This window comes from Stegodyphus dumicola, chromosome 4 (genome assembly GCF_044657685.1).
Source record: "Stegodyphus dumicola isolate Sdum_Otavi_A_Nest chromosome 4, ASM4465768v1".
NCBI lineage: Eukaryota > Metazoa > Arthropoda > Arachnida > Araneae > Eresidae > Stegodyphus > Stegodyphus dumicola.
In genome coordinates this window covers 197113877-197133894 of record NC_140771.1, presented here as the reverse complement: position 1 = coordinate 197133894, position 20018 = coordinate 197113877, and the positions used below count along the sequence as shown (strand labels likewise).

The following is a 20018-nucleotide window of genomic DNA, read 5'->3' as shown; positions in this document are numbered from 1 at the left end:
TAGGGTCACTATGTACTTTTGCACCATTTTCTAAGGTATTTCATATTTTAAAACATAATGCTCAACCTGAGTGTTCGATAAATTAAGGTTACGAACAAAGATCATTTAAACCTGAGATGGTGCATACCAAGATTATGACAGCTAAACTGACCTCTAACATAAAATAATGACGTCAGCAGAATGTTCTGTTAATCCTGACGCCCCCTTTTTTTCTCAAAGCCTAGAAAAATTCTGATCTCACAATCGAAAGTGGAAACGCAAACTAAATAAGAATAAAATTAACATTACCAACGCTAAAAAATATTATTTTTTGGTTTTTTTCCGAGCTTATTTCATTTTCTTTTCTAACCTTTTTTCCTTGCTGTTACTGGGGTTAGATTAGGTTATTTGAATACGACAAAGCACACGAAAGCTATCCGCCTTCCAGTGGGAAAAACCACAAAACCATCCATGCAGCCATCTCGTTCGCATGGATTCGAACCCGAGTCGAACTAGAAGTATTCAGCAGTCTTTACCACTCAGTCACTAGTGGGGCTGCTGTTGCTTGATTTTAACTGAATGCTGCAAGCTGTTATTTTTATTTTAAAAAGTGGCTCAGAAAAGGGATTAAATTCAACTATCGAATCAACTCTCTAATCCTCTGGCCACTGGATAGCCCCAAAGATGAATGGAATGATATACTGCAAATAAAAATGATATGCCGTAAAGAATGCAATTTACATTTCAGCTAAAAGATATTGGGGGAAAATGCATCGGCGTTTCACATCTTAAGTTACGTAGAAAGTTGAAAATATAGAAGTTGTCAGGAGGTAAACAGGCTGGGACAGTAACAAAAGGCAAGTTTTGCCAGGGTATTTACTTCGACAAAATGAAAATTGCGAGGTTTTTCAATTACTGTCAAATCAAACAGTTAACAACTATGTCAGTATCACAATATTTACTGTTCAAAGATCTAGAAAACTACACCGGGAATGATGAAAAAATTTATTCTCTATGTATGAAGATGTTTTGATTATTTATTTTCAAAGGCACACGGATGCCTATGGGAATTGTCGCAGCGAAATGCTCTTCCTTGATGCACATTATGGCGCCCACTTAAATGGAGATTCTAGATATCAAGTAATGGCATTGATGCCAGAATTTGAAGAGTCACAATGCAAGTAAGTATTAATTAAAAGTTTTACAATATTATGCTTATTTAGTTACACAGCGGTTATTTGCTTTACTCCTCATACAGGAGGCCATTTTTTAACATTAATGAAGATCCTTCGCAATAGAATTACTATCCTAGCTATTACGGTTACATAAAAGTTAAAGGCAGTGAAAACAATGTTTCACGATGGATTTATATGATTATGAATCGCACCTGGGCATTTAAAATTACGCGATTTCAGCTTCAGCATGATCATGGTTTCACAGAAAAACCTATAAATTACAAACAATACTGACAGGAAATAGTCAAAATGCATAAAGTTTTTGCACAAAATAAACGGCATTTCTACAGCTTTCCCTACTTTAAATAATTCTAGTGTAACGAATATAATCAGGAAAATGCCATGTAAATTTCCATGCTGGAAAATAAGCCAGACTTCTGGAATCCGATTAATAATGCCAACATGTGGCCAAAGTATTATACAAAAATTACTTCAGAACTTAACCACAGTTTTGTACATTACGTATTAGGCGAACTTAATATGTCTTCAGATGAAAAACGATCTTCTTCCCCAGACCTTCTGTTTCTACATGCGCATCAAGTATCGCCGTGAGTCAGAGCGCGCATCTTTCCATTTAGAGATAAAAAAAGACAGCAGTAACAAAAAAGAGCTATATCATCACCGCATTGTATCAATCAAGGCCATTGGTCCGTCTGGGTTAAAAATAATAAAAAGGAGGAAAAACAAGACGCAGAAGTATTTCAAAAAACAAGCAAAAAGAAAAAGTGAAAAGAAAAAGAGAAAGAGGGGGAAAAAAAAAAAATCGTCTGGCGAAGGAGAAACTGTAGTTGAGCACACTATCGCGACAGATATAATTCAGACACTTCAGCCGATTGAAAACACCTGTCGCAATTTTTGATGGCACATTCCCAGCCGATATTGATAAATATTATCGGACGAACACAGGATAAATTTCAAACTAAATATTTGGTTCTTTTACGTCAGGGAGTCTCTAGGGCTGATTCTGATCTTTTTGAATCGCAGACGAACGATAGGTGTGCGTGGCAACGATAATTGTAACAATGTAGTTAAGCGCTAGTTCACAATACATTTAGAGAAAGGGCTGGATGTATCAGATGTTTTTAAGCTAAATGGTTGTTTCAAAATGTAAAAAAAAAAAAAGAAAAAAACAAAAAAAAAAAAGGGAAAATGAGAAAAGCTCAGAAGCAAGAAGGGTTATATTCTTACTTTTCCTTTATTTAATGATAACTTTGAGAAGGTTACCATTAATTTTTTCAAGTTAAAAAAGTTTCCATTGAACTTGCAAGCATAAATGAATTAAAGATTTATTTATTTTATTATTAAATATAAACTGATTTAAGGTTTAACATTTCAAAAGGGACTGTGAATTTTCTAAATAATTTCAAAATAATTTGGTTACGTATACTGCTGAGAGTTAATTTTTATTTATACTAAAAATAAATTACGCTTCATGATAATTGTGGTTTATGCAACCATTTAATAAGGAATAATTTTATACTTTTGACCCAAATACTGAAAAATGTTTTCCAAACATTGGCGTTGCTAAACCAAAGACGGGACTTAGAATCTAAATGGTAATTTTGAATTATATATTCAAATTTCAAAACAATAATAAATCCAGGACAAACAAAAGGTAATAAATAGTACCCAAATAAGTGCATTTAAGGAAAACAAGAATACAATAGAATAAATGCATTTACAGAATAACCAGAATGTACACGATTAAGTGCATTTACAAATAACCATACAAATGTTCTGACATCTGCACACCTTACTTAAAATGTCAATACAGAATTTTAGAACAGTGGTTTCAAAAGTAGACGACCAAGCTCCTGAAATAAAAATTCTTGAAAGGAAAACTAAAATTCGCCTAATATAAACAATTAAAACAGGAATCAGAAAACAAAAGAAAGGGGAAGAGGAAACAACAGGAAAATTTGCGAAAATAATCGTAGAAATTCAAGCTGTGGTAAACTTATCCTATTTTTAAACAATGAAGAAAGCCATAATATACTGCTGAGATCCTACGTACATTTTTGAACGATTCTGGTTCAGGAATTAGCTGAAGTAAATGAAGGATACAAAAATGAATTAGCAAAAGTTTTTACAATGAGGGATGAACTGCTGTCTGCTGCAGTGAAAAATTTTTTAAGCTCAAAACGAGTTATCATAAAAAATTCTGGATAGAAGACTATACTTCTGTACTATACACGGAAAAATATTCTAATTTTTTTCAATAAAAATGCAGAAGTTCTGGAATAAAAGAAACTATAAACGATATCAAACGCACAAAAAAACCCGTTGAACACCGTTTTCTAGAAGAAACAGAATGTTAAATACTTACCCAATAAAAATATATAGTTCGAAGACTATTTCAGGAATACATCTATGATCCAGAATCCCACTTACTCAGTGAATAGTAGAATATAATCAGCTTTTAAAATGCATGCTTCTATTACGAAAGAAAGCAAAAAAATACAATGTTCACTGTCTTCTGAGACATGAATCTCAGCATAAGAACAGAAGTAAAATTCTTTACGAAAATACATTTTCACTAGAAAAATCGGAATGTTTCGTGACTATACGTCAATCGCAGTTATGCATTCGATTAAAGTCTGCAGTTATATTTCAACGACTGTTTTAGAAAGTGGCTAATGTTACTGTTAAAGTGGAAAGAAATACTGGAAAAACTTGGTTTCAGTATAAGAGTTGGTTACATCTGCAGCTAAATTTCTAGAAAAAATGGAATGGACAACTGGTACAACGTGCATAACCCTTTTCAAATATTCCAATAAAAATATTTAATGGCACCGATAAAATACTGAGTTTTTAGACTGCTAGAAAAATCACTTTCAAACGTCAATCAAAAGGAAATGAGAAATTATGCAAAAGAACACAAGAGGAGTAGGGAAAATTCCCATGGTTAGAAGTGCCCTTTGGCCACGAAAATCAAGCTGCAGCTAAACCGTTAAGAAAAATGATTACCTGACAGACAGATAGCACTGAAAAGAATAATTTAAGCATTATAATTAAATACTTCGCTGCATCAATATCATTTCAAAAATGTGTGAACATCTACCGTATTATAACTGTGACGAAAGTTAAATTTTCCCCTTTTTATCCCCCCCCTTATCATTACGACCTCCAAGACTGAAAGCGATGACTAAACATTTCTGTAGGGTTTAAGATCATGGTACAACCTATTTCAAAATGAAAGGGATTCTCAAATACACGATATGTATACAATATGTTTTTCAGTGGAAAGTGTAGACTAAACATTCTTACAAGATTTGACAGTTTGATACAGTCTACTTCAAAGTAAAATATATTAATGGATTTTGGGTAAATGTAGAATGAGATTTTGTCTAGCGCATTTCTGAAAATATGATTTCTATCTAATTTCATAAGTTAATTCAAAGGTTTCATGAAAAAGCGGTTGGAAAACAGGGGATTTAAGTTATAAGTGTCCAATGTTAACTAATATGAACATCTGAAATAAAAAGTAACTCGGTTTTGTACACTCAGAATTTTATTAACGTCAATAAATACTAAGAAAAAGTTCTACTTGGTAATTCATTTGCACTATTAAAAAGAACACCCTAACAAACCAACACGGATAAATAACGTCAATAAATAAATAAAATTCAATAAAGAATACAAAAAGACTTAGAAGAGTAATTCTTAATAGATTCGTGTAGCAGTTTTCGTTGTTATTTACCTCTGGTATAAATAAATTTAAATGCAAAGAGATAACCTTCACTAACTAGTTCGGTATCCAAACCACAAATAGATTTATTTATTAGCAACTCTGCAAATTATTTCTAACATCCCACTTAAATAATAGTAAGAAAATAAATCTACAACTAAATTTAATCTTAACTTAAATGCTAACTTAATTATAATCCTTTAAATTTAGTACTTGATGAAAGGTTTCATCAACTAATATCCCTAAAAGGAACCTCTGAAAAATATTGCTAAAACTATACTAGTGTTTAATTAAAATTTCAAGTGAAAGAAACACACATGTGATTGCAATCTATATGCTACTGTAATAACAAAACTAAATTTTATCACCATCATTATAGCTTATGTTTGATGAAGATGATTAACTTTTCTGCGACAGAACTAATCTAGAGAGTAAACATGTGATTTTTATAATAAACATTTCATATTAACAACGATATAAATGTTAAAACTTGCCGCAATCGAAAATAAATGTCCAACTCTTAAGTTTACAAGCAACAGAATGCTTTAATTTGGAAGATATATCTTCCTAGACAATATCTTTTGTGAAGCCATTTTTAAGGGCCTTTTTTGTTTAACAAACTAAAAATCCATAATATTAAGAAACTGACAATAAAGATAAGTTTCACAGAAAATCCTTTTCATAAAATTATATGTACTGAATCGGTTGTTCGTTGATTAATCGAATATTTTTGGGGCATCCTTCACACACATCGACATCAGATACAGTTGAAGCATGCGCCTACGAAAATAGTAATTTTAAATACATCAAAATAGTGGAAATGATGCAGACGTAAGTTCTGATTCGATTTTGGATCAAAATGGATCTGAAATCTATACATAAATTAATAAAATCAACCTAGTTTGAAATTCACATTTTGCGATGAATATGGGAACACATTATTTCAACAGACCAATTAGAAACGCGCCAATTAGAAAATCCCGCCATTTTCGCCCCCACCCCTGTCTGTACCATATGGAAGAATTTTTTTGAACAAATTATTACCAACAAAAAAAATCAAAGGAAATCATAGTTAAAGTTCTTTGTATTGTGTGCACACCAGACCGACTCTACCTTTATGTTCTGCTTCTTCGTCGTCAAATGCTTACTTACCAGAAAATCCGCTCACTATTTGTTTAAAAGTAGAATTTCAAAAATAAAATTAATACATTTTAAATAATTCGAAACAAGTTTCGTAGGAAACAAAGAAAACGAAAAAGGAGGATTTCTTAAAGGTTGACACACACACAAACAAACAAGCAAAAAAAATAATTATTTCGGGTCGTAAAAGAAGGTATTTCCTGTGTTTGAATACCAATGAATACCATGTACTACAGAGACCGTAGAAAATACTTAGAACGGTATAAAATGTTTCAACATAACCACAACAGAAAAGCTCATTTTTCAAAAAAATCAGTCGCTAATTAATGTATTTTTTTAAAAAAAACTATCATGACAGCAGCACTTGTGATTTTCGTGAGTCTTTGGAACACTACATTTTTAAATTAGATTTAGTGTTAGCATAATCGTAAAAAATTCTCAATTTTCGCTGGAGATAAAAGAACGCTAAAAATATTTTAATCATGATTATTCTTTAGAAACTGACATGGCCATATCTCAAAACAAAACCACTGAATTCCAATAAAATAAAAAAATAATATTTAGACATTAAATATCACCATTATGTCACATTAATTGTATCTCCGCATGAAGATGCAAAGAATCGTTGTGTTATCACGTTATACATATTTTAAAGTCACACGACCTTGGATCACATTTTCTAATTTGCGTACACCATTGCAAAAGCTGAAACGCGAACTCTTCTCACCTAATCCCATGAAGATAGGCTGACGTGGAAAATAATTTTTGATAAAAACTTCAGTTACCAAAGCCTGAAGCACGGGAAGACAGTGAACTGTTTTGCAATTGATATATTTATTATACGAGACTCATACTTATTATACAAAATAACACCTCCAGCAGGAGACAGAAGTGAAATCACTTTGTCTCAATAAGTAACCGACTTCCTTACGCTGATGAACAACTCAGTTTCATAATATGGAAGATAAGTAAAAGATCTTTTAAGTATCATCAACCGGCAAAAACGACGTCTCGTGTTTCTGATTCTTATTTGTTATGAACAGGATTTTAAAGGAAAATAATAAAAACTCTTTCAGATGCTTACAAGAAAAGACTTCTAAAACGACATTTAAAAAAGGTCAAAATGATATTAGTGTATTACAAAATATTTTTCTTTTGAATGCTTTTCATTACTTGTTTTTAACTTCATAGTGAGAATGTTTGAAACATGATTACAACAAAAAGCATTTTGACTCTGAACATTATAACATCTATTAACTAAAACAGTGGTCTCAAACTGGCGGCCCTCGAAGCAATTTCATTCGACCCGAGAATACATTTCATGATAATTAATTAGCACTATTATGACATTAATTTTTAGGGCAAGAATTTGAAGAAAGACTTAAGATTTAAGTAATTCTGAGTCAATTTTGCAGTATTATCTTTACCACTAAAAATGAATGCAATTAACGCCCCCAAAAGTCTAAAACGGAGCTAATTAATTTACCCTGTGATATAAATTTTATTAAATTTTTATTAAATTATCCTCAATTACGAATTTTTGCGATAAGAATAATCGCTTTGTTCGGAAATACATTTTTATACGTGAATAGCTTTTTTCTCGTAGCTGAAAATTAATAAATCTTAAAAAGAACGGGACTAACCGACGAGCAAGTACAATCTATGATAAAGAAAGCTTCTAGTAATTTTTCTCCAAGGTTGCATACTTCATAAAATTTGAAGCGTTATTAGGTGTTGTAGCTGAAATCTACAAGTAAGAACTACAGAAATTCAAAATTATTTATATACAAATATGCGTATTTTTTCAGCATGCGTCGAAGAAAATTTAATAAATAAAAGAAAGAAAATATGTGGTCATTTTACCTACGCAATAGTAACTTCCGAAGAAATAATGGCAACTGCTTGGAAAGGATTCCTTATCAGTTTTAGTTAAGTATGTTATTTAGTGGTAATTCTAGGTATTAGAATTATTTGAAAAAGGTGTCAGTCTGAAACTTTATTTATAATCACACGCTATCAATACGTTTGAATTACGAAGGGTAACTAACAGAAATTTCTCGCAGATACCAACTTTTAAATTTCAGACCAAAAAATTTAAATAAATTGAAATTTTTTCCTTTGTTTCAAAATCATTTCTATTTATCTATGTTATTATATCTTATTCTTCTACTTATCTAAATAAACTAGGTATTTATTTCTAACACCAGACATTTTTGCCTTCTTAACTGACAATCAATCAGCTTTTTCTAGAAACCCGCAGATATAAATTGCCTCTCAAGTACCTTTTTTACAGAAAATAATGATTTTATTCGAAACTAATACTGCCGTTCTGAAATCAAGCTTCTACGAAATTTACCTATTACTAGGAAACTCGTCAAACATGGTTAGATGCCCATCATTCTGACAGCGTGTTATGAAATATTTTAGTGAGGCGGAAACAGAAATCACAAACTCTTTATTGTTAGTTTTCCAGAAGCGCTGAAAGTTGCTCAATTATGTCGCCATCATTCAATGAAAATGTATGATACTAGACAAAGTGAATTTCCTAAGAATATGGCAACATTTTAATGTTAAAAGCTCACCAAACCGTAAGGAAATACGAATGGTTTTGTTGATGCTTATTTTAACCATGTATGTTACATTAACAAGAAGGAGGGGAAAGAAAAATTATCCTAAACCCTCAAATTCATTTTATTAGAATTCGTTGAAACGTAATTCACGTCCTTAAAACATAGATTAAAAAAAAATTATTTATTACTAATGGCAAGGGAAAATACAACACGAAGCTCAAAGACAGAACATAACAGGGAAGTGGCCGAAAATCACTGCCTAAGACAGTCTCTAGCACGCCAATATCAGGTGGTCCCGAACCAAGAAGTGCACCACAGCTACGAGGGTGAGTTCTGTTCATGGGTTCCATAAGATATCATAGAGTGGGCAAAATGGTTAAGCAAATATACCAAATCGATAACGATGTTTGCCCAGGCAATCATGGCCTATAAGTAGTCGAAAAAAGGGCCACGTCATGCATATTCTGGCAGGCAAGCGAGATTTTCAGCCTTCCTTTTTTTTCGTCTTAATGCTATCCACCAATTTTAACTGATGGCCTTGTCTCATGGACTGATTTATGTTTAGCTTTATTGAGTGATATGACATATTTGAGTTTGTTTATTGCTACTTTGATGCACCTTATCGTGCGAGAAAATCTGCCTGTTCATTTCCGTGGATGTCGCTGTGTCCAGGAACCTACTATATTCTAATTTTCTTATTTTTCTGTAATAGGCTTCGGATTAATTCTCGGCACTGAAAAACATCTGTTGATATAGGGGTTTCTAAAGAGCCAATGGCTTGAATTGCTACTCTTGAATCTGACAGCAAGACAGCATTCTGGAATTTGTAATGTCGATAAAATGCTTCACGGTCATGATAGCCCAGCCAATCATGGCCACGAAACAGTTATTGTCTAAGAGCATCCACCATCAAATGATCAAATGCATTTCGTTTTTCTTCCAGCAGAGGTATAGAAGGAAAGACGGCTAGAATAATCTCCCGAAACCGCAGACATCAGATCATCACTATATGACCCATCTGTATAAACATTCATCCAGTTATGAATCGGGTATTTAGTATTAATGGTTTCCAGGGCAAGGCATTTCAAGACCTCTGTATATGTTTCAGTTCTTGATGACTGAATCAGTCAAGTTGTATCTTGATTTTGAACATAGAAAGGGGGTTTGTTGGAGACATAATTTCTTGTATTCGATCGATTAGACCACTGTAACGTCTTTAGCTATCTTATGATGAACCAGCACTTAGAAGTTCTCGGGAAAGCTGAACGTGGCGTGCAGTCACGTATCATTCTCATTTCTTTGTTCATTCTTATTCTTTGTATTCTTTGTTTAATTCACAGTTGTCCGACTGAGACACGATGTTTCATTCCTTTACATCCCTTTATAAGTGTTTTATTATGCGTTGTCACAGACCATTCGGTTTGAGTCCCAAGTCGGAATTGGAAAATTCTCACGGAGATTTTCCAGGCCTGTCACCATTATATCCACTTTCAATCAAGGTGCTCTGAAAAATTTCGGACAAATGAGAACTCAAAGAAATCATCCCGTCAAGACCAGGACAACTTGAACAAAAACTGGGAACGCAGTTCCAATTAGTTAATGAGAGTTAGTTGTAGTGGAGAGAGATAAATATTCTCTCGTGTTTTTCAGCTCTGTCAAGAGCATTCATCTCTCTCTGCGAAGAGATTCAGGGGCTGCTAGCCGGATTTGTCGCTACCTATCCTGAGAGCAACCTGCTCGAAACGGCTACCACCGACCAGAAGAGGTAACAAACAAGACAGTTGGCCGCACATCAGAATTTTCGCCCTGCATCGTAAGAGGAGAAATTCCATGAGAACTTTTAAGCAAAATATAAACTCTAAATAGAACTTTAATAGATTTCGTGTATTATCTGTTTTAGTGTGTTACTTTTTTTTATTTTTCCGTTTAGAACAATATTTTATAAATTATTTGCACATCATAGCCTAGAGTTACAAGCCTAAATAAATTAAATACGCTACCTCCTGACTTGTGTGAATTCGCTGCACCCCATTCCTCCCTAATTTTACGAACGTTTTGTAGGAAGCCACGCTGGGTCTTGAGATTTCTGTTTGTGTCCCCATAATTAATCCAGAAAGGATCTCCAACGCGAAGCAACTTTTCACATAACATAACAGCTCTCTCTTCAATAAAAGTTCTTACGGGCACATTTTTTGTTAGCAGTAGCATAGCTTCATTAGGGGTAGATTTAACACCTCCAGTAATAAGTCTCATTGCTTGATTTTACATAATTATTAGCTAAAGCAATACATATCATAATTAACAGAAATGAAGGACGCATAGGATTGTCAGCCATCTGGGATTTGTAATCACATCCGATAATGTGAAGACGATTGATCAATGTCTGGGAGTTTGAAATGAATAGTTATAAAATTTTAAAGGATAAGTAATTAATTTACAGAAGAATGAGCAAAGGGGCTAGTCCACTGTAAAATTAACCTTAGCAATAAGAGCTTACAAATACACGAAGTCTTGGTAATACTTTTAGTAGAATGCAGATATCTTTCGATAAAAATTATGTAACTTTCGGGCTCTTGGTGCGTAATTTCGTTAATACGTCTATGCATCATCTACATTCTCTTAACAGACCTGAGGAAGACATCTAACTTAAGGACCTTCATTATCTAATTTACATCTATCTTAAGACTTTCATTATCTAACTTTCAACATTCTACTGAGCTCCTTGTATTTTTATTTCTTTTCACTTCTTTATACTAATTTTTGCGTATTATGTAGGAAGGAGTATGGGAGTCTGCGGAGGATTTGCCAGGAAAGGGAAAAAGATTGAAGGAAAATCATTACATCAGTAAACTTTCACTCAACTACACATTCCTTGGAGGGAATAGGAAGCAGATTATATAATTCAGCATAGCACCAATACAAAAACACATTTTTACTCCATTCCCGAAGAAAAAATGCTTCGTTTGCCTCTCTTCCTACAGATCCCTGTGCGAAGCAAGGTTTTTAAAATTTACAAGGCTTTTTAACATAAAAATTATTTTTCCATAAAATGTCCTGGATTTTCTTACTTAAAATATGGTAACCGTAAAGCACAAATGAAAAATTAGGCGGGTTCGCATTTAAATTTCAGAAAGCGTACTTCTAAACATTAAATAAGGAATTCATACAAAAGACGAAATTAAAAATCAGGTAGGAGAAGACATGCGCATATTACAGTTGTCTGAATTAATGTTACCTACTAATTTTGCACTCAGGATTTGATTTTTAAAGAGTTTAAAATCACCTGTATTTTAATATGCATATCCTCACTGAAAGACACCCTGCTCTAGGTTACTAAGACAGAATTTTATTATTTTTAATTATGCAAATACTTAACTGTGATTACACAAAAATGAGAACAAATATAGTATTCAAAATCTAGCCTATAAGGTAGCCACATGCATTAACCTAATTTTTAAAAGCACTTAGCATGTTGGAAGGACGCTAGAAAAAATAACACAGAAATATTAATTTCGCATACAACGATTATAAACAACTATATGTTTTACCTACCTTTTCGAAGTGCCAGCTCATTTCAACACTTTAATGCTCAAAGTTTATAGACTTGGTAATATTCTTCACAGGTGCGAGTTTTTACCCAAGTTCTGCATTCCTAAATATCCAGATCTACTTTAGGTGCTCTTTTAGGTGAAGTCAGAGGTACGATGTAGCCTTTTACTTTCATATCTTTAGTTGAAAGACTTAGGTAATGATACAGAAAGATATTTCTGTTATGTGCTTACCAGAAGCATAACCTGAAAAAAAATTAAATGCTTTGATATTTAACACCAAGCTTCAGATTCTTCAGAAACATGAAATATTGACGAATTTGCACCTTTCTTTGTTCGAGTACCGTAAAATCAAAAACTGAAGCCGAAGAATTCACAAAACAAGCATAGACGAGATGAAGACTAAGACTATATTTTCAAAAATATTATTATTTAATGTTTGTTATCGTTTTAAAAGCAATATCATTTTGCTTTGTATTTCGTATAAATTCTTCTTTCAATATATACTAATATCCAGATCTAATGCATCTATCTTATCTAATTATACTTAGTTGAAAATGCAATAGCGATAGTCAGCAAAGTAATTATAAATTATCATCAGCTTGCTCTCGGGAAGAAACAATCAATTAGCTTCAAAAGAAAATTTCTGAATGTAAAACAGAATGCTTCTGAAAACATGCCTCTGAAATTATTACACTTTACGAACTGTTTTCTGACACCGACATGCTAATATAGTTGCATTAAGAAATATGGAAACATTTGATCCAAAAACAAATAAGCAATATTAGGTCGTCTACAATTTCCTCTGCTGAGATTTTAAGCTACTAGAAGCAAAATATTTTTTTCAATTTTTAGGTAGTCACTTTTCATGTTACTCAAAGCTATCATAGCTGGCAGCAACTGAATTTTTCAAAATATAAAACAGCAACTAAGTGCACTCTTTGGTACATATATACACCATTTGACATATTAACATTAGTTAATTTTTTAAACTGTAAATTATTCCTCCAAATCCAAACCGCCGAAACATGAAATTACTGCTATTTTTGATATTACATAAAAATTCCATAATTAGCATTCCTATCATTTTTTTATTTTTCATATACACAGAAAATTTTCGTAGTAAACCGCCTCATCGTTAACTTTTCATTAAAATATTAAAAGTCATTTGCCATACATACATCATGTCATTTTAGATCTCCAGGATGTACTACATTTAATCAGAAAATTTTTTCCCCGTTTGCTGCCACATCACGAATAACTAAACATACAATAGGTTTAACTCGAATAAGATGTTAAACATGATAACATGAAATTTCTTATATAACATCCCATTAAATATACACTTAGCCGTAAATCTAAATCCATGGCATATTAGGAAGTGGTATTCATTTGGATTCTGGACCATTCAAACAATCTGAAACATCTGAAGTACGGTCTGAACTACGAACTTCAACACTTGAGGATAAAATTTACAGCTCCAAAATTACAGCCACACGAAGAAAGAATAAGATATTCCATGAATTCCAAAAACAAATTAAAGAAGAAAACAAGCGTTTCCAAGAAGTTCCGTAGAATTCCACTTTGGTACTTGTAAGGGGGTAATAGTGTACTGGATATTATCCAAATGTCACAACTTATACCGAATAGTTATTTTTTTTCCTCCTCCCTTTTGTTTTCTTTGGGAAGTTTCATGGAGTGTCTTCTGGTCCTACATTCTATGCAACTGATGTTTTCAATAAAGATGAGCTTGTGCCCTTTGTTCGTTATTTCGGAAGAAATATTTGGCCGAAAGCTTCGTCTTTTCCTGAAAATAAACGGAATTTATAATTATTAATATTTTAAGGCATGAAAATTTTTAATAATTGAAATTGTTTGCATATTTCAAAACAAGCCATAAGCACTGTGATTATAGTAATTACAACTACCAATATAAATGAACGATAAGATATTCGTACATTATCTGAATATTTACAAAAATCAAACGGTGGGACTAGAAATCAGTAGTGGATATTAAACGACGGTAATAATGATGATGAATTAACACTTAAAAAGACTAAAATTGGGATCATTACGGAAGACACTACATCGTTCTTATAAAAATAACACTAGAGCCATAATCATCGTGATTACAGTAGTACTAAAGTTACGGTGAAATACTTGTATTAACATATTATTTGAATAATCCCAGAAATCAAATAGAAATATTAGAAGGCAACAATGAATTAATGATATAAAGGAAAAATTAAGAAAGTTTGGATATCATTGCTTAAACTGTTATTAAGAGCAACATTTTTTTCAAAAACTCGGCAATATATGTTCTTTTTTTTTTTTTTCCATGTTAATTACTACGCATCGAAGAGAGTTACATTTTTAACAATCTATTACATATATATTTAGTAAAACCACTTTTCCCGAAGCAAGGTTTTAAACATCAAAATACGGATATCGAAATTTGTGTGAAAGCTAGAGACAATGTGTGATATGAATATCATGCAAATTATACAAGAGATTTTAAGCAGTACAAATTGCAATGTTAGGAGATCAAGGTGCCGCTACATTTTGGAACAGGAAGTCTTCAATGAAATTACAGTAATGTATAATGAGATGACACAACATAAACTTAGAAGAATCTGGCAAAAATTCATTTTATGTATTTCAATTACCTTTAATTTTATGACTTCCGTCTACAAAAAATTAAAGAAAGAAAGAAGGAAAAATTACATTTTAATTATGAAAACAAGATTTGTGGTTAAAAAGAAATGTTATATTATTTTTTGACATTATTACCTACTCTAACTATTAACAGCTATTATTTATTAATCCCTATGTTGCACATACATTTTAGTATTATCAACACAATTAAATTGTAAAGGGGGAAGTTTCAACTACGTTTTACAAATTAGATTAATTACTCTTTAAAGCGAATCTTGTACCAGACTTCCTGACGTTCAGAAAGCTCGGCAATTTTCTCAACATTCTGTAAGTACCAATTTTGTATAATATCATACAATTAGTATGCATGATACATAAAATGCTACTTTCGAATGCTACATAAAATGCTATCTGCATCAATAATACGAGATTCATATTTAAACATACGAAAAGTCAACAATGATAAATATAATAACGCACATTAATAGGCATCAAAATTCTACCTTTACTATGTGTTGATTTCAAATAAAAATATTTAAAACATTTCAAGAAAAATTCAAACGCCTTTCTTCTACAGATTAAATTATTCATTTGCTGTCTCTGGAAATGCATTCAGATATTCTGTTTGAAATTATGGCCAAAAAATATTAACTTTATTACTTAAAACTGCTCAAGCTGGAGGTAATTCATGTATTAAAACGCATATTTTGAAATCTAACGTATAAGAGACATGTTCAAACTTCAGTAGGTATAATTTCTTAACACATAAAACCACGAATTCAAATCGTGTCATTACTGACTGCGTACGAATATGAAAGGTAAGAAGTTATGGAAGTGACCTAAGCCTAAACTATTTCTAAATAAGAGTACAGACAGTGATTCATCTTTCTCTAAACCACAGGTATTGGTCATAAAACACCAGTATTTTCCAAATTATAACCACAAGAGCAGGAAAAAAGGAGATTCACTCACTTCTTATTTTTATACATTTAAAGCAGCCAATTCTTAACTAATTATGAAGTCTTTCTTGGCATTTCCTCAACGATGCAATGTATGGCAAAAATTCAAGATTGCTCAGCTACAGACAAAGAAATTTACTCCAGGTTATACCAAACCACCTGATATAAATTACCAAAACATTATTTGCAAGCGACCACTAGAAGAGAGTAGGAAAATAATTCGATGGGGGAGAAATCACATAAATAAATTGAATTTTTCGACGGAACTGATTACCTAAAATCTGCATGTATTATGCTTATAAAGGTTATAAACGTTATAATGGTCTCAATGGTGCTCAAAAACATTTTTAAATGAATATTTTGCTTATGCTGCAAATTTATAATTTACTTTTAATAAGTGCTCTATTCCTTTATTTATTTTTAATAAGCCCAGCCTAGCTTTTTCTTAAGAATTATGAATTTTCACAAAATTATGCATATGCTTAAAGGAGATTTAAGAAAAACTGCGTCTCATCAAAAGAAATAACGAAAGCAAAATATTCAAATCATGTGGGTTATATTTATTATCTTGAAAATACTATCATCGGTGATTATCCACTCACAAAATTCCTTCAAAGAATAGCAAAAATTAATTTGGGTTGTTCTCACAAAATTTTTACTACAATTTACTAATATCTTTGATTTCCGGTTTCGGTTGTTTAACAATTTCTAGGCAACACTTCAGCAAGAGTAATTTATAATGATTATTATTATTATTTAATTTTAAACAGGTATTTATTATGATTTATAAGTAATTATTTATAATTCATTAATGAACGCAAACACTTGAAATACATCCTGAGTACAAATTTATGTCACATCACACTAATTCTGCACTCATGTTATAAATTAGATCATTACGATACACTTAATGACATTAAGATCACTTGCTTACACTGTTTCACAGATTCAAAGTTAGTCTTCATCCCATTTTTCCAAAGCAAATTTCGGTTAAGCAAGGTTTTACCGTAGTTATATTTTCCCTCTAATCACATAGCAAGGTAAAGGAAATAAGACTAAATAATTATACTAACAAATTCAACAATAGTTGCGATTAAATTTGGTGGGTAATAGGTAAATATAAAATTAATTTCATTTAAAAATTTAAGAAAAGTAAGTGCAAAAATAATTTTGCAGAAAAGAATATCAAGAATATTATTCTAAACAACATTAAATGAAAACTACTATATTTATATTGAAAATACACTATTGCACTTTTGATACAAAAATATCTTTACCCATTTTCAAGTCATTTAAAATACCTTGACTACATCATCTACAATAATTCCTCCCTTTCTTAAATTTTGGCGTTGATTTTATAAATTTTCTATTGACAGACAGGTATTACAGTTATTTTGTATATCGTTCGATTTTAGGCAGAATCATACACACAAATCTAGAGAAGACATGCATGTTGTTTAGTATAATGGTATTTCAAAATGCAAGTCAGGTGACAATTCTGGTGAATCTTGAAGAGTTCTGAAGTACTGGTTTTCCTTAACGTATAATTATATATATATAATTATATATATTCTTTCAAAAGAATAAATTGAATTTAAATACAAATTTAATTAATTCATTGCGCTTGATAATGACACAGCATTAACTATCCTAGCTAGTAACAAACAGTAATCTGATTGAATAGCAATTAATTTTTTAACACTATAACTATTATACGAAACGCTTGTATCGTCTAATTCCATAACGAATATAGTATAAAACAGAACAACTTTACTGTTGATACCATTACATCATAAAAAATTTTAATCAAATTCGAAAATACAGCCTTTCATTTCTACGTCGAAGAAATGCCTAATATCTGCCGTTTAAAAATTCACTACAATCCCACTCCTTAACTTTTTCCGCTCGGAAAATAAAATTTCACAAATTTATATACATTAACCTGAAATAAAGTCCATGTATCAACACTAATAGTAATACTAACTTCATTCAGTGTATTGCCATTGTCAAATGTGAATCGCATAAAAGAAAGCAGAACATTTTCAACAAACTATATGCTTTATTAGGAAAAAATATTAAATAAATAAATATTTTCCAAATATTTAATTAATTTTATTTAAATAATAAAACTACAGCTTTCTTTCTGAAACGCAGAAAAAGTTAAATTACTACACATTTTCAACAACAGTTCGACATCTTCAGCAATATATTTACGAGGTAACATTGTAAAATCACACATTGTTTGCCTCTTATCATACTTTGCACCTTTTTGTGGTAAATCTAGGGAATTGGTTTTAGTTATCTATCTTTATCACTATAACATAAAAATTGTTCTCTATATACAACAGAAATTACGAAGAGCAATTAACGTCTTAATGAAAATAAAAGCAACACAGACAGAAGCATTTTGGACAAATCCACAAATCCATAAAGAGTTTCCAATTTTGCCAGCACATCCTTTCGAGCTCATTTGCACCCCATTAAGATAATAATTACTGGTTTTTGTGCTAATTAGATTAAAATATATAAGAGACTGTATTTATTTGGAATATTGGTAAATTTCTAGAAATTACACCATAATATTATTAATATTTTCTTTTATGTTATTCGGATGCTTTTGTTGCTCGTTGTAGTAGAAGAAATCTCGAGAATGTAACCCAAGCCCTCTCGATTTCCATCATATTTTAATACTGTTATTGACAATTATTTTATTTACAGCAAGTTAATTTTAATACCATTAATGACAACGAAATTTCGACTGTTTTGAGAGTTTATTTACCTCAAACAAATTATCATACCGAATTCTTTTCGATCATAATAAACTGCGCGATTTCACACCTCACTGGACCGCCAGCGGCCGAGCGGTAAAGTCGCTGAACACTGGTAGTTCGGTCCGAGGTTCGAATCCCGCGAACGGGCTGGCTGCATGGGCTTTTTCGTGGTTTTCCCCATGCGTAACGTGTATACGAGCCAGTTCCCCTTAGAAAGTCCTCCACGAAGGCATCCCTCCTCTTAAGCAGATAGCCCTAGTGTGCTTTGCCATAATTAAATACACCACCACCACTTCATACCTCACTTTTATTTTACATATCTCTCTCTCTATATATATATATATATATATACATATATACAAATCTTTGATCGCTTTTTATTTAATATAGAAATTATGCAAATTAACTTAAAATAAGGACAGGAAATGAAATATAAAATAATTAGCAATTTAGAAACTACAATACATTTTAATCATGAAATTATATGTATTAAGATAAGGCACTTCTTTAAAAACTCGTTAAATGCACTGTAAACGCAGCGAATGAACAAACAAAGCTACAAATAATATAGCAAATATAACACATATTGGAAATTCTCTCATTCAAATTAGTAGAGTTCAAAAGAACCTAGTACACATTTCATCAATATTTCTTTTGCTTTTCATATATAATTTTAGGATACTAAGTAACCATGCTAATGATGTATCACTTCATATGTGCTCCTTTTTCCTTTCGAAGACTATATATACGTTTATGTTTATTACGGCTTATTTGTTTATGACGGCTTATTTGTAAACCAGTTAATAAACTAGTTTAGATTATGATTATTAATTAGTTAATAAACTAGGTTAGGTATGATTTATTGATACATAATCCATTTGCACGGAATGTTTTTCTTTGCAAGTTTTATGTAATAAGTTGGATTTGTGAATACTTCCTAATTTCATTAAAATATAAAACAATTTAACAAATCGAACCCCAAAACAAATATCATTTTCCATTTGGTAAAGAATTAATAGAAGCATTGATAAACATAAAACTAGACATCTCTCTCTATTTATGTTACCTACATATATAAAAATAGCTACAGATTGGAGAAAAAATCATTTATACTAAAAAACCGCATATGAAAATACTTTTTTGGGTAAAATTAGTAAATAATTATATTGCTATTATTTTAGACAACTTTACACGGATGAATTTCTTTGTATATAGTAGGGAAATACTTACTCAATACTGCAAAAAATAAAATGCTGTTTTCTAATATCCCGTGCGAGAAAAGGGGTATTGTGAAACAGCTGAAGCAAAATAATAAATAAATAAAATATTGAAAATTTGGATAAAAATTTAAAAAGTTAGCAACTTTTAATTTTGATGTTAGTGTTACTCGGATCGAGCGTTGTTTACAAAGTTAGTAGCTTAATATTTTGTAATCATGTTGGCTCTATGTTTGAGAAGATGTTACCTGACTCT

At 31.4% G+C, this 20018-nt stretch overlaps 1 protein-coding gene across 3 annotated transcripts in view; it reads right to left on the bottom strand.

Annotated features, from left to right (window-relative positions):
• Positions 1–20018, bottom strand: part of LOC118190303 (nucleoside diphosphate kinase 5-like) — a 599363-nt gene that overhangs the window by 138470 nt on the left and 440875 nt on the right. For all 3 annotated transcript variants that reach the window (XR_015040847.1, XR_015040846.1, XR_015040848.1), the window contains one exon: positions 12165–13967. The gene's annotated coding sequence lies outside the window, so the exon portion shown is untranslated. The remainder of the gene's footprint in view (positions 1–12164; positions 13968–20018) is intronic.